Below are 11,984 nucleotides of genomic sequence, written 5' to 3' on the forward strand. Positions count from 1 at the left end.
CTCAGAAAACAGGTGCTGATGGCATGGTCCGGGCACGGAGCCCAAGGACAAGAAGGCGGGAAGTCTGCTTGGGCCAACAACAGAGCTGTCCCCAAAGGGCTCGGATGCAAGGTCCCTCTGGCCTCCGTGTGCTGCGTTTGGCCAGTGAACTTCCAGGCTCCTCCTCCCAGGGCCTCTCCCACTGCCCAATCCCCAGGGACAATGGATAAGAGCAGAGGCTCCCTCTTCTTCCCCAAGGGTCAGTCTCTCCTTTGGCATCTCTTTCAGCTCCTCTCTGCTCCAAACTGCTGGCCTCAGGCAGGATGCCACTCTTTTTTTTTTTTAATTTTATTTTTTATAAACATATAATATATTTTTTCCCCAGGGGTACAGGTCTGTGAATCTCCAGGTTTACACACTTCACAGCACTCACCATAGCACATACCCTCCCCAATGTCCATAACCCCACCCCCCTCTCCCAACCCCCTCCCCCCAGCAACCCTCAGTTTGTTTTGTGAGATTAAGAGTCACTTATGGTTTGTCTCCCTCCCAATCCCATCTTGCTTCATTTACTCTTCTCCTACCCCCTTAACCCCCCATGTTGCATCTCCTCTCCCTCATATCAGGGGGATCATATGATAGTTGTCTTTCTCCGATTGACTTATTTCACTAAGCATGATACCCTCTAGTTCCATCCACGTCGTCGCAAATGGCAAGATTTCATTTCTTTTGATGGCTGCATAGTATTCCATTGTGTATATATACCACATCTTCTTTAGGATGCCACTCTTTCAAAGCACGGAGTTTGTTGGGCGGGAGACAGATGGCCGAATCCTGTCATTCCTGAGGCTGCTGCAGGCATGCATCTAAATGCCACTTTATAAAGTGACCACACAGCCCCAAAGAGATGTCTCTGTCCCAGTTTCAGGGCATCCCTGGGGGTGAGGACAGAGCAAGAGTCAACTTCAGTCCCCATGTTCTCCCGTGTCTTATCCTCTGCCACTCCTTTCCCAGCCCACCCCGAATGTGTCTCCCCAGAGCTCCCCTCCACCCGCCACGAGATCCACAAAGTCCACAGCTGGGGTCAAGAGACCCCTCCACCCAGCCCTGGTGGACTAGGCTGCAGCTTGCAGAATGCAGCAAGGGGAGACCTGGTGCTGAGCCCAGGCCTCAGCCCCCCTGCTCCCAGGGGTGACCATCAGGGACCTGGACCTTCAGGGGCTCCCTTTGCCTCTCGATTCAAAGGTGAAGGCCTCAGCCTGACCCAGAGCTCTGTCCCTCATGGTGCTGTTTCCGCTCCCCATCTCACTTTGGTCTCAGCCCGGGTCCCTACAAATCCTCCCTCTCCCCACCAGGGAGCTCCTCCCCAACCCCTCCACCTTCTAGCAGCTCAGCCCTTCTTCTCTGCCCACCTCCGTTACAGGGAGACACCCAGGATCTGCACCTCCCCGACCCACTGCCCCAGCACCAGTGCCAAGGGTCATCTGCTGCTCCTGCCCTGGACCAAGGCCTGGGATGTGCCTGTCACCCTCCAGGAAACCCCTGAAACCACAGCAGTGCTCTTCCTCCAACCCTGGATCAGTCCCTATCCCCCAACCCCACACATAGTCCATCCTCCCCTCGCCACCCCTGCCCTCCAGGTCCCTCTCTGTAAAGGCAGTGGGGAAGCTGAGGCCCTTCCTGCTCAGGAGCTCTGTGAACCTGGGGCTTCTCTCCGCTGCTCCCAGCCTATGCCCAGCCCTGAAGCAGCCAAGTGTGGAGTCAGACTGACCGTGGGTCCGCGGTCTTCCCATTAGCCCCCTGTCCCCTTGAGAAAGAGGCAACAGGCCCGATTCGCAGCCCCTGCACTTCTCAGAATCCCCCTCAGCCTCCCCAGAGGCTCTACACTCCTCCCTCATCTCTCTCCCCAGACATCCCAAGAGAAGACATCTGGACAGACCGCAGGTCAAACTGGGCCAAACTCCTGGAGAGAGGACCTGGCTCGAGGCCACCTCATCTTCCCATTTCCAAGTGCCACCAAGTGGGCTGGGCGGGTGTGTGGCTGGGCAACCCCCAGCCAGGAGTCAGGGCAGATTCCCAGGCGGACAGGTCATGAGCCAGGGCTCTGGGGCACGGCTCCCAGGGACTGGCCAGTTCTGGAATGATGATGATGCTGGGGTGCAAGGTGCATGCTACTCCCTGTGCCTGCCTGCAGCCCGAGGAAAAGCCTTGTCCCTCCCCAGCCTGGTCCGCACACACCCCCACCCCACTCTGGGAAGCTTTCCCCAGCCAACCCCACCCAGCTCTTACCACCGCTTATTCCGCGTCCCCTTGCCACTTAGGTCCACAGTTTTCCCTGTATTCAGTTGCCCTTGGTTTACGTGTTGCTTTGCAAATGTTCTCATAAAGCTTCATACTCCGTGGTCATGCTAGCTGCGAGTCTTTCTCTCTGTTAATTAATTCCCATTTTGCTGGGACATGAGTCCCAGCCCTTAAAACTACCAAGGAAGACTCTGGAATCTAATCCTTCTTCCTACAACTTTTTTTCTCTCGATAATCAAGCAGTTTCTCCAATGAAATTCCCCCAAATAAGCAGCTTCTCCCCACGTCCCAGTTCTTGCCTTGATTGCCAGAGAGGCCCCAGATAAGGTGGAATCAGGGCAGGAATCTCTGGGGAGTACTTGGCAGAAGTCAGCTTTTCCTCAAGGGAAACTTGTCCCTCTGGAGTGCTGCAAACCCTTCAGAGCTCCCTCTTCCTGGCTTCTGGAGCCAGGCATCATTTAAGTGGTTCCCCTAGCTATTAAATGGGCACAATAGTAAGAACACTTAAGATTATTTATTTATTTATTTATTTGACAGCGAAAGAGAGAGAGACAGAGAGAGAGAAGCAGGGGGGCAGCAGCAGGCAGAGGGAGAAGCAGGCTGCCCACTGAGTAGGGACCCGGATGTGGGGCTCCATCCCAGGACTCTGGGATCAAGGCCTGAGCCAAAGGCAGACGCTTAACTGACTGAGCCACGCAGGCGCCCCAGTAAGAACACTTGAAAAGGGTAGTAGAGACCAGAGCTGATATTCGTAAAGCCGCCTGAAGCAGGCACTGTCATATGCCCATTTTGCAGAGGACAGTGTGAGTCACCTCAAGGTCACATACCCAGTGGAGGGGGTGTATTCATTAACTGGGAAAACCTTCAGTAAGTCCCCACTGAGCCCAGCAGGGTACTAAGCTCATCTGCTTATCTCGATAAACTGACAGCAGGAGGAGACAGACCTGGTGGGAACCACGGAGAGAATGGAGCAGGCTCAGAGCTGAGTGAGAGGGTGAAATAAGGCTGCGGGCTCATAGAAGCCCCCAGCGGCCCCTCCCCAGCTCCCCCATCCAGTCAGGAAGGCTACTGAGCTTCATTTCCATCCTAAGAGAAGGATCAGTAGGGTCAGCAAATGAGGCTTCAGGGGTGGGACACCACAGGGGGTGGTTTGCCCTGTACCCTGTGAACTCCTTGGTCACCCAGACGTCCTCAATCTCCAGGGGAGACCCCAGACCAGAGCCTCCTGGGCACAGCGAGGCTGCTCGGAGGGGCCACCTGCCTTTACAGAAGAGAGGAGGGACAGGGGGTCTGCAGGGGAAGAGCAGGCGCTCGTCTATGGGAGCTGGCGCAGGTCAGGCTTCTGGGTTCAGGGCACTTTGCGGGGAGGGGCAGCAGGGCACCGCCCTGCCCCGCCGGAGACGGAGACAGAGGGCAGGGCCCAGAGCTGGAGCTGCCCGCCCAGGAATGCCATCTACCAGCCACCATTCCCGGCCCACACGGGGCACCCCTAGGGCTGCGGGGGAGGGTGGGATCTGGGCTCCTCCCCACCCCCACCGACACCCAGTGGGAAATGTGTTGAGCTCGTCAACATCTCTCTGGCCACAGGCTGAGGGCTCCCGTGACTCCTAAATGATGGGGCAGAAGCCAGGTCATTAGACGGCAGAGACTGTCATTAGCACGGGTGATGCCACCGCCACACAGACAATGGCAAACAGTCATTAGCGGCTGTGTCACAGGGCTAAGGGAACGTTGGCAGGGCACAGGGAGCTGGCCTGGGGGAGCACGCGCTTGCACACGCACATGTTCACACACAGAGGAGAAGGGAGGCACACACATTCCACTCACAAACAGAAGAACGAGGAGATGTGAGTGGACACACATGCACACACCTGCATAGTCACACACTCAAACATTTACACACCCACGGAGGGGCACACATAGGTACACTGGCATGATCACACACTGACACGTGCTTGCACGCCTATGTGTTCACATGGGGACAATTGGTGCAACTGCACACTTACATTCTCCCTTGTTTATGCGGGGGTGCAAACAGACACACAGTTTCACGTGTTCACACTCACATCTGGGAACATGAACAGACACACTTGCACACTCACATGCTCACACCAAGGTGTGAGTAAGCACTTACACATGTTCACACACTCACATAGATGTGATACACTCACAGGTTTTTACACTCACATGGGGGTACAAGGGACACACATTAACACACCTACAGAGCCACACAATCATTCATACACACAAGGTGTGAGATGAGCACACCCATAGGGACATGAACAGGCACACTCACTCACACAGCGGTATGCATGGACACACATTCACACATTTGCACACTCAAATGTTCACACACACACACAGGCTGAACAGACACACAGCCCAGAGGGGCCCACAGGATCAGAGATGTCCCCACACACACCAGATGCCCCCCCCAAAGCCCTAGGTGCTCCCACCACCAGGTACTCAGACCCCCAGATATCTCCCCACTGCCTTGAGAGGGACACACAGACCATCAGGGACCCCAGAAGAGACTCTCAGACACCCCTCCAATCCCCCCACCCCCCACTTCAAAGGACAAGCACCCAGGATGGGGAAACCGTGCAAAGCACACAAGCAGAGAGGCTACGTGTGCCCTAAGGGAGGGGCCAGGATTGTTTTAACATGGTAGCCCCCCCCACACCTCAGCCCTAATGGCTGGCAATGCCCTGCCTTACTTGAACCCTCCAGGAAAGGGGCTACCTTAGGCATGTTTCTAAGAGCTCCTGAGCCCCATGGTGGGGGAGACGCAGGAAGGGGAGCCTGGGATCCGAGGAAGAGCAGAGTGCCCCTAGGAGAACCTCCAGAAGAGACCTCTGTCCCCGTTTTGTCTCTTCCCTCCCACCCTCCTCACCAGTAGATTTTCGTGTGCAAGCCGTGGGCCCAGCTTCCATCTTAGAACCTGAAGGCAGGGATGGGAGGGAAAGAGAGACAGCCTATAACAGAGGGCAGAGCTTACTCATCAGATGTGAATGGTGGAAGGGAGCCGAGGGGAGGCTGAGTCCTGGGTTCAAATCCTAGCTCTGCCCCTAGCTGGGCTTGTTGGTTTCCCATCACCACTGTAACTGACAGCCATGAACTTAAAGGTTCCAACCAACAGAATTTCATTATCTTACAGTTCAAAGGTCAGAATTCCAAAATGGGTCTCAATGGGCCTAAAATCAAGGGTGGTGCCCCTTTGGAAGGTATTAAACAAAGAGTCATTTCCTCATCTTTTCCCAGTCTTTCCAGGCCACCCACTTCCTCGGCCCTCTATTTCAAAAGCAGTAGCCACACAAGGCTGTCTCATAGTGTCACCCTTCTGCTCCCTCCTTCACATTTAAAGGACTCTTGTGAGGACACGTGGCCCACCGAGATAATTCTGGATCATCTCCCCACCTCAAGATCCTTAACTTAATCACATCAGCCGAGTCCTTACAAGCTTAGGGATGAGGACAATGACCTTTGGGAATGTGCATTATGCTGCCTACCACACTGGTGGGTCTTGGACAAGCCATTTAACCTCCCAGAGCCCCAACATCTTCAACAGCAATCTGGAAATCACTCCTACCACATGGGTGGTTGTGGGGACTTAGAAGGTCACACAACCAGGAAGCGCTGTGCCTCACTGGGGGAGGAGGGGACAGAGAGGGCACCTTCTCCCTTTATGGCTTTTTGGCTTCCTGAGGACAAAGGAGAAAGGTGGCCAAGGGGCTGCAGAGGCCAGTGAGTGGGGGTCTCTGTGGGCTTGGGCAGGGGCTGAAAACTGGAGCGAGGACCGGGAGGGGCTGCAGGGGTCTGTGAGGGTCCCCGGATCTGGGAGGCCGTGGGGCCCCACCATGAGGGGAGCCACCCCATGAGGCTGGGGGCACACGCACCAGCAGTGACCTGAACTAGGGAAACAGGGTGGGGCTGGGCCTGCTGCACCTGCTTGTTCCTGCCTTCCTGTCCCTCATCTGCTGCCATCTGTTTGCAGGGCCCCCAGGCCAGCGGGTGGGCAGGAGCCCCAGCCCAGGCTGCTATTACCCTGTTAAGTGCAGAGCAACAGAACGATGACCCAGGAAGATACACCCCACATAGAGGAATTGCCCACTGGAAAACACTCATTAGTCCCCAGATTTGCCCTGTGCTGTTTGCCCGCTTGGGAGGGAGGCAGCAATGGCATCTCAGAGAGGAGCTGAGGTCATCGGATTCCCACTGGCTGCCCTGCTCCAACCAGAGGCCCAGGCTGGGGGTCCTGTCCAGGATTACCCCCCACCTCCACCTGCCCCTACCCCACCCCCCCAGCACCACTGGCATCTCGCCGGCTCAGCCCTGCACACTGTTCCCTTGGCTCATCCACCCCCCCTCCCCTCCCCTCTCAAGCAACACATGACCCCAGCTCTTCTCCCATCCTCCCAGCCCTCCGCTCCTCCCAGCTCCCTCCCACAACCTTGGGGTTTCACCCAAAGACTCCCATCGGTGGGAGGAAGCCTGGGCTGGGGGCTGCATTCAGAGGCAGAAGATCTTCATGCAAATCCCACAGCCCTGCAATCCGGCAGTTCAAGGACCGCCAGCCCGCTGAGTAGCATCAGGGGGACAAAATCAGGTCACCTGTGTGAGTGCGTTCTGTCGGCCGGAATACTGTTGGAGTTACGAGGACATCTCAAAGGATTTCGTCCTCCTTTTCTCCCTGAGACACAGCAGCCAGGGCTGGCCCCACATCAGCTTTTCACGGAAGGTCACTTTGGAGACTCCCCGCATCTACCTGCATCAGAGGATCCCCAAGTGGTGCCAGAGACGGACGCAGAAGGATGGGGAGGGAGAGCACACAGCTGCGGGCTCATGGTAGGTCCTGATAAATGGGTGCTGAGTGCATAAAGGGCACCCGCTAAGCTCCCACTGGATGCCAGGCACCGTGCTCGGTGCAGGCGATATAAGGATGGATGGACCAGAACCCCTGAAGCAGCTCAAGCTTCAGTTCTCAAGAACCATCCCGAGAGCCCCGTGGCCCTGAGGACCCCTGGATAACAGGACATCCCTGTTGTGGGGCGGCGTGCAGGCAGGTGGCTAGCCGCCCAGCCACAGCTGCCCAAGGCTGGCAGGCCTCAGGCAGCTGGCGCAGTGCCCAGCACCACCGCAGGCCACAGCCGTCCTGGCAGGCTCACAGAGGCCAGGCACCGATAGCTCAACAGAGAGCAGAATATGGTTTCGGTCTATTATCAGAGCAGATAAAGGCAGCCGCTGACACTTGGGGAGCAGTCTGAGCTTACAAAGGAGCGTCTCCAGATGTCCTACCACTCCCCCATCCTGCCTTTGTCAGCCACCCCAGCCTTCCCATCCCTCTTTGCTTCTCTCTGAAAGCAGCCCCAGGGAGGGGGACATCCCTTAAATAGCTGTGCGCAGGGTGCCAGGAATGGCAGGCTGAGGAGGCTGGAACCAGCCGGGCAGCAGGCCTGGAGGCAGGGGCTAAATGGGAAGATTCCAGAGTTCACCAAGCACTGGCCCGGGGGGGGAGCAGCAGCCCTGATCAGGGGAGAAGAGCCAAGTCACCACCTTGCCTCATTTGTCCTTGTATTGGCCCCACGGCTCAGCACAGAGACAGGCGACGGGCAGGAGAGACGCAGGATGAGAAAGCATTTCTCAAGTGAAGGCCAGTGAGTGGCAGGGGCAGATGCGGTGATCAGGACTGGGGTGGCGGTGGGGGGGCGCACTCAAAGGAGAGGAACTAGGGCTCCAGACCCGGTCTAGCGGGGGGGAGGGAAGAAACCTTTGCCGAACTGAGGCAGCGAAACAAGGAAATACTAGAGGGCACCCTACGCGTTTAAGAGCTATTTCCTGCACACCTACTACACGCCACTGATGCCAGAGCAGCGGACAGAACAAAGCCTGCTTTTGAGAGGTCTCTGGCTCAGAGGGCAAGTGAGGGGGCTATTTGGGAAGACTTCTCATGGGGAGGGAGCAGACAGACGACTGTCGGAAGGAACCGTCCTCAGGGGTGGAAGGGCCCAGGCACACCAGGTGGCATGAGGAGTGAGGGGAGGCCACCACGACCCCTGTTGCTGGGGACAGCGGACAGCAGACAGCAGGTAACAGGGTGTGGTTCCTCCCAGGGATCCGAGGGGCCCCTTGGCCCTCCCTGGAAGGCAGGGAGCCATGGAAGCAGCAGGGCCCTCCCACCAGCTTCCCTTTGTGCAATTCTCCTTCCTGCTCCTCTCCACCCAGAAGCAGGCCTGGCAACCATGCACAAATGCCACTGGCATGAACCCAGCACCCACACAGGCAGACATGGGCTGGGGTTCCCCAGGCAGGCCAGGCCTACCCTACCTCAGGAATGGAGGAACCTCCCACCAGGCGTCCCACCCTCAGGTCCTACACGAGGGAAGGACTGGGGAGCTTATGGCTTGGTCCCTGCTCTGCCCCAAACACATGCCTGACCCAACCCGAGACATAACAGGGTTTCTGCCAGTTTCAGCAGACTTTTTTCTGCCTCTTTCTTTTGCAGGGAGGCCCTTCGATCTTCTTGCCTCCCTAAGGCATTTGGCCAGAGCGGGAGGGCATAGAATTCCTACCCAATGCTGAGTGGAAGCCAGGCCTCTGGGAGTCAACCCACAGTGGGATGTGGGACACCCCAGGCAGAGAACCCAACATGAACCCATGAATCTGTGGGCCCATGCCAGTCAGCCCAGCTCAGCCTGGCAAGGAGGCACCCAGGTCCTGGAAGGCAGGGGCTCCAGAGCCAGCTTCCAGAAATGGGGCTGTCTCCCCATCTTGACTGTCCTCTACAACCCATCTGGCATCTGTCACTGTACACCAGCCAAAGCTCTTTCTGCCATCTCCTGTGTGGCCACACAGGATAACAAGTGCCCTGTACAGAAGGGTGGCCTTTTACTCATTCTGGAAATGGTCACTGAGCACCCACTCTGTGCCAGGCACCGAGGGGACAAAACCACCACACACTTCCTGTGCTCACAGAACTTGGCAGGGGAGGCAGGCACAAATAAACAACCAACAACAAATAATTACAAATTGGGTTAAGTGCTGTGAAGACAGGAAAGTGTAATTAGCCTATGCTCACCTCTCCCTGGCCCCCGAGGCCTGCCCTCATTATAGGATACCCACAGCTCTGCCTGCCCTCCCCAACATACTGCCAGGCCAAGAACCTCAATTCACTGGGCATAGCAAAGGAGTCCACAACAGTCTGAGGAACATGTTGAACCAAATGGGAGGGGAAAAAAACTTTTAATTAAAAAAAAACAGCAATCATTCCCATAGCTTATACAACCGAATTTGAGAGCCATAGAGGCCCAGAGAGGCCAAACATGTGGCTCCAAACCACACAGACGGTGAGTGGCAGAGCCCAGACCAGAAACCAGGTTTCCCATGCCCAGGTCCAGGGCTCTGCCACCACCATGCAGCCCTGCCAGCGTCCCTTGAGCCCCTTCACAGCCTGAAGGCATTCCTGGCCCGTTCGGGTGCCTGCTCCGCAGGGCAGCGCCGTCCAGTGGAGTCCTGTGTAAGAATGCAAACATTCCACACCTGCGCTCTCCAGCACAGACTCATGACATCACTCCAGAGGTTTCGGGGATATGGGGCCAGTGCGTTGGGGGTGGAGCTTGGCAGGGGCCGTGGGGAGAAGGAGGGTAGCGAGATGAGACACAAAGAAGGGCAGTAGGGGTAAAGGATCCTGTCTGACGTCCCAAAGAATCCTCTAGACTTTAATCCCATCATCCACTGATAGACTTCATCCAAAGTAACAAAATGCCTTAAAGGCAGCCTCCCTGGGCCCCCAAGGGGAACACTGCTCCTCTGAGCTTCGTGGCACCTCCGGAATTCCGAATAGTGGCTATTTGTCATGACCGCCACCCCTCACCCCCACAGCCCTTGCTGCTGTCTCAACCTGAAACAGCCTTCCCTCCCCTCCTGGACAGCTCTTCCCCCTCCCTTCAAGCTTTCACTGCCCCCACCCCCAACCAAGGTATCCCAGATACCCTCACGCAGGTCAGGACCTCTCCCAGGTCTCCACATGGACTGCCTGGCATGTGGAGGAGGCATAACAGGCATTGTTTTAATCTCCCCATCTTTGCTGTTATTTCCCCTTTCTTGGCCCTTGTCCCTCCCAAATCTACCGCAGCTCCCCATCCCCCAGCTCGGGAGCCCTCAGAAATTCTTTGTGCGTAGACAAGGTCATCCCATTCCCAAAACTTGGCCCCTGGGCCGGGCCTCCCTCCAGCAGCCTCAGGACAGACCTGCTCAAAAGGATAGTCCAGAGAAAGGAGGTCGGAGTTTTTAGCCTGGCCAGGCAAGAGGGCCCTGACTCAGTGAGTCCAAATGTGGATATGCCTTTGGGAGAGAAGAAGAAACGCCTACAGGAAACTGAGCAGGCTCATCTGGGAAGTCTTCCTGGAGGAGTAGCCTCACCTTTCCATCAGGCCCGGGAATGAAAGGAAGAGTCTTCCCTGCACAGAGTCCCTGTCTCCCCAAGAGCCACGTCCCGCCCCAGAGCCCCAGCTGAGCTGAGATGTGTTCACTGGAACATTCATCCAGCAACCATGTGTTGCTGCTCTGAGTTATCCAAGGCCTGCTGGCTCCAAGGGCCAGGCCTCGGGCCAAATAGGGAGCAGAGCACAGAGCAGAAACTGAAACTGTGACACAAGGATGCCATTCCCATAAGGCTGCCTAGCCAGACTGTGTGGGCCAAGTCGGACACCTCTCCTCCCCAGGGCTGAGAGGAGGAGAATCCCTGACCCTGGACTCTAAGTGGGCAGGGAGGCAAGAGAGAAGAGGCGGATGACAAAGACAGGGACAGCTCCAAAGTTGGGAGGAAGTGCCATGGAGAAATGGAAGAAAGGAAGAAGCAGAGAACATGAGGGAAAAAAAAAAAAAAAAAAAAAAACCTTTGCTTCTTTGAGGACCCATTTCAGGGGCCTGTGGGACAGCCTGGCCCTAGTCACCCCCACGCCCGCCTGTGCCTTAACTCCTGCCAGCCCTTTGCCTCATGGAGGATCAGAATTATATCCTGTCCCCAGTTCCGGGAGACCAGGAGCACAGGAGGGAGGCTCAAGGCGGAGGAAGGGGGACTGACATTTCTGTCCCTGGACCAGAGGGGCCCAGGACGTCCAGATGCCATCTCCAGCTGGGGTCACCCAAGCTTGCGCCACCTGAAACCCAAAGCAGGTTTGTTTGTGAGTATATCTAGGAGGGGGGTGGAGACTGCCCAGGTACTTAAACATCCCCACAGAGACTGAAAATGCCACCCACCTTCCATTTCCTCTCTCCCCATCCCTCCCTGCAGGGCTTCCTGATCCCCTGGAGGCCAGAAACCCTAGGTGGTTCAGCTCTGAACCAAGGCCAGGAGAGGGTCATGTCCGGTCCTCAGTGAGGCTGGAGAGGCGGGGGCCTGTACACTTGACCCTCTGCTGCCCCTCACAGCCATGTGGGGCTAGAGGCTGGTGTGGGTGGAGCTTAGTGAGGAAAGGGGGAGGGGCAGGGAAGGAGAAGGGACTGGGTGCATCAAGCAGTTTTGTTTGTTTGCAGCTTTGTCTCTGCCCTTCCTGTTTGGCAGCCAGAGCTGTGACAGCTAAAGGCACCTCTAGGACTGCACCCAAGAGACACTGCAGGGCCAGAGGGAAGACAGCAGGACCCATGCCCCACCCCAGCCAGAGCCCCAGGCCAGCATGCCCTCCATGCCTCCAAGAGGCCCAGCC

This window comes from Lontra canadensis, unplaced genomic scaffold (genome assembly GCF_010015895.1).
Source record: "Lontra canadensis isolate GAN:19392208 unplaced genomic scaffold, GSC_riverotter_1.0 scaffold59, whole genome shotgun sequence".
NCBI classification, from domain to species: Eukaryota; Metazoa; Chordata; class Mammalia; order Carnivora; family Mustelidae; genus Lontra; species Lontra canadensis.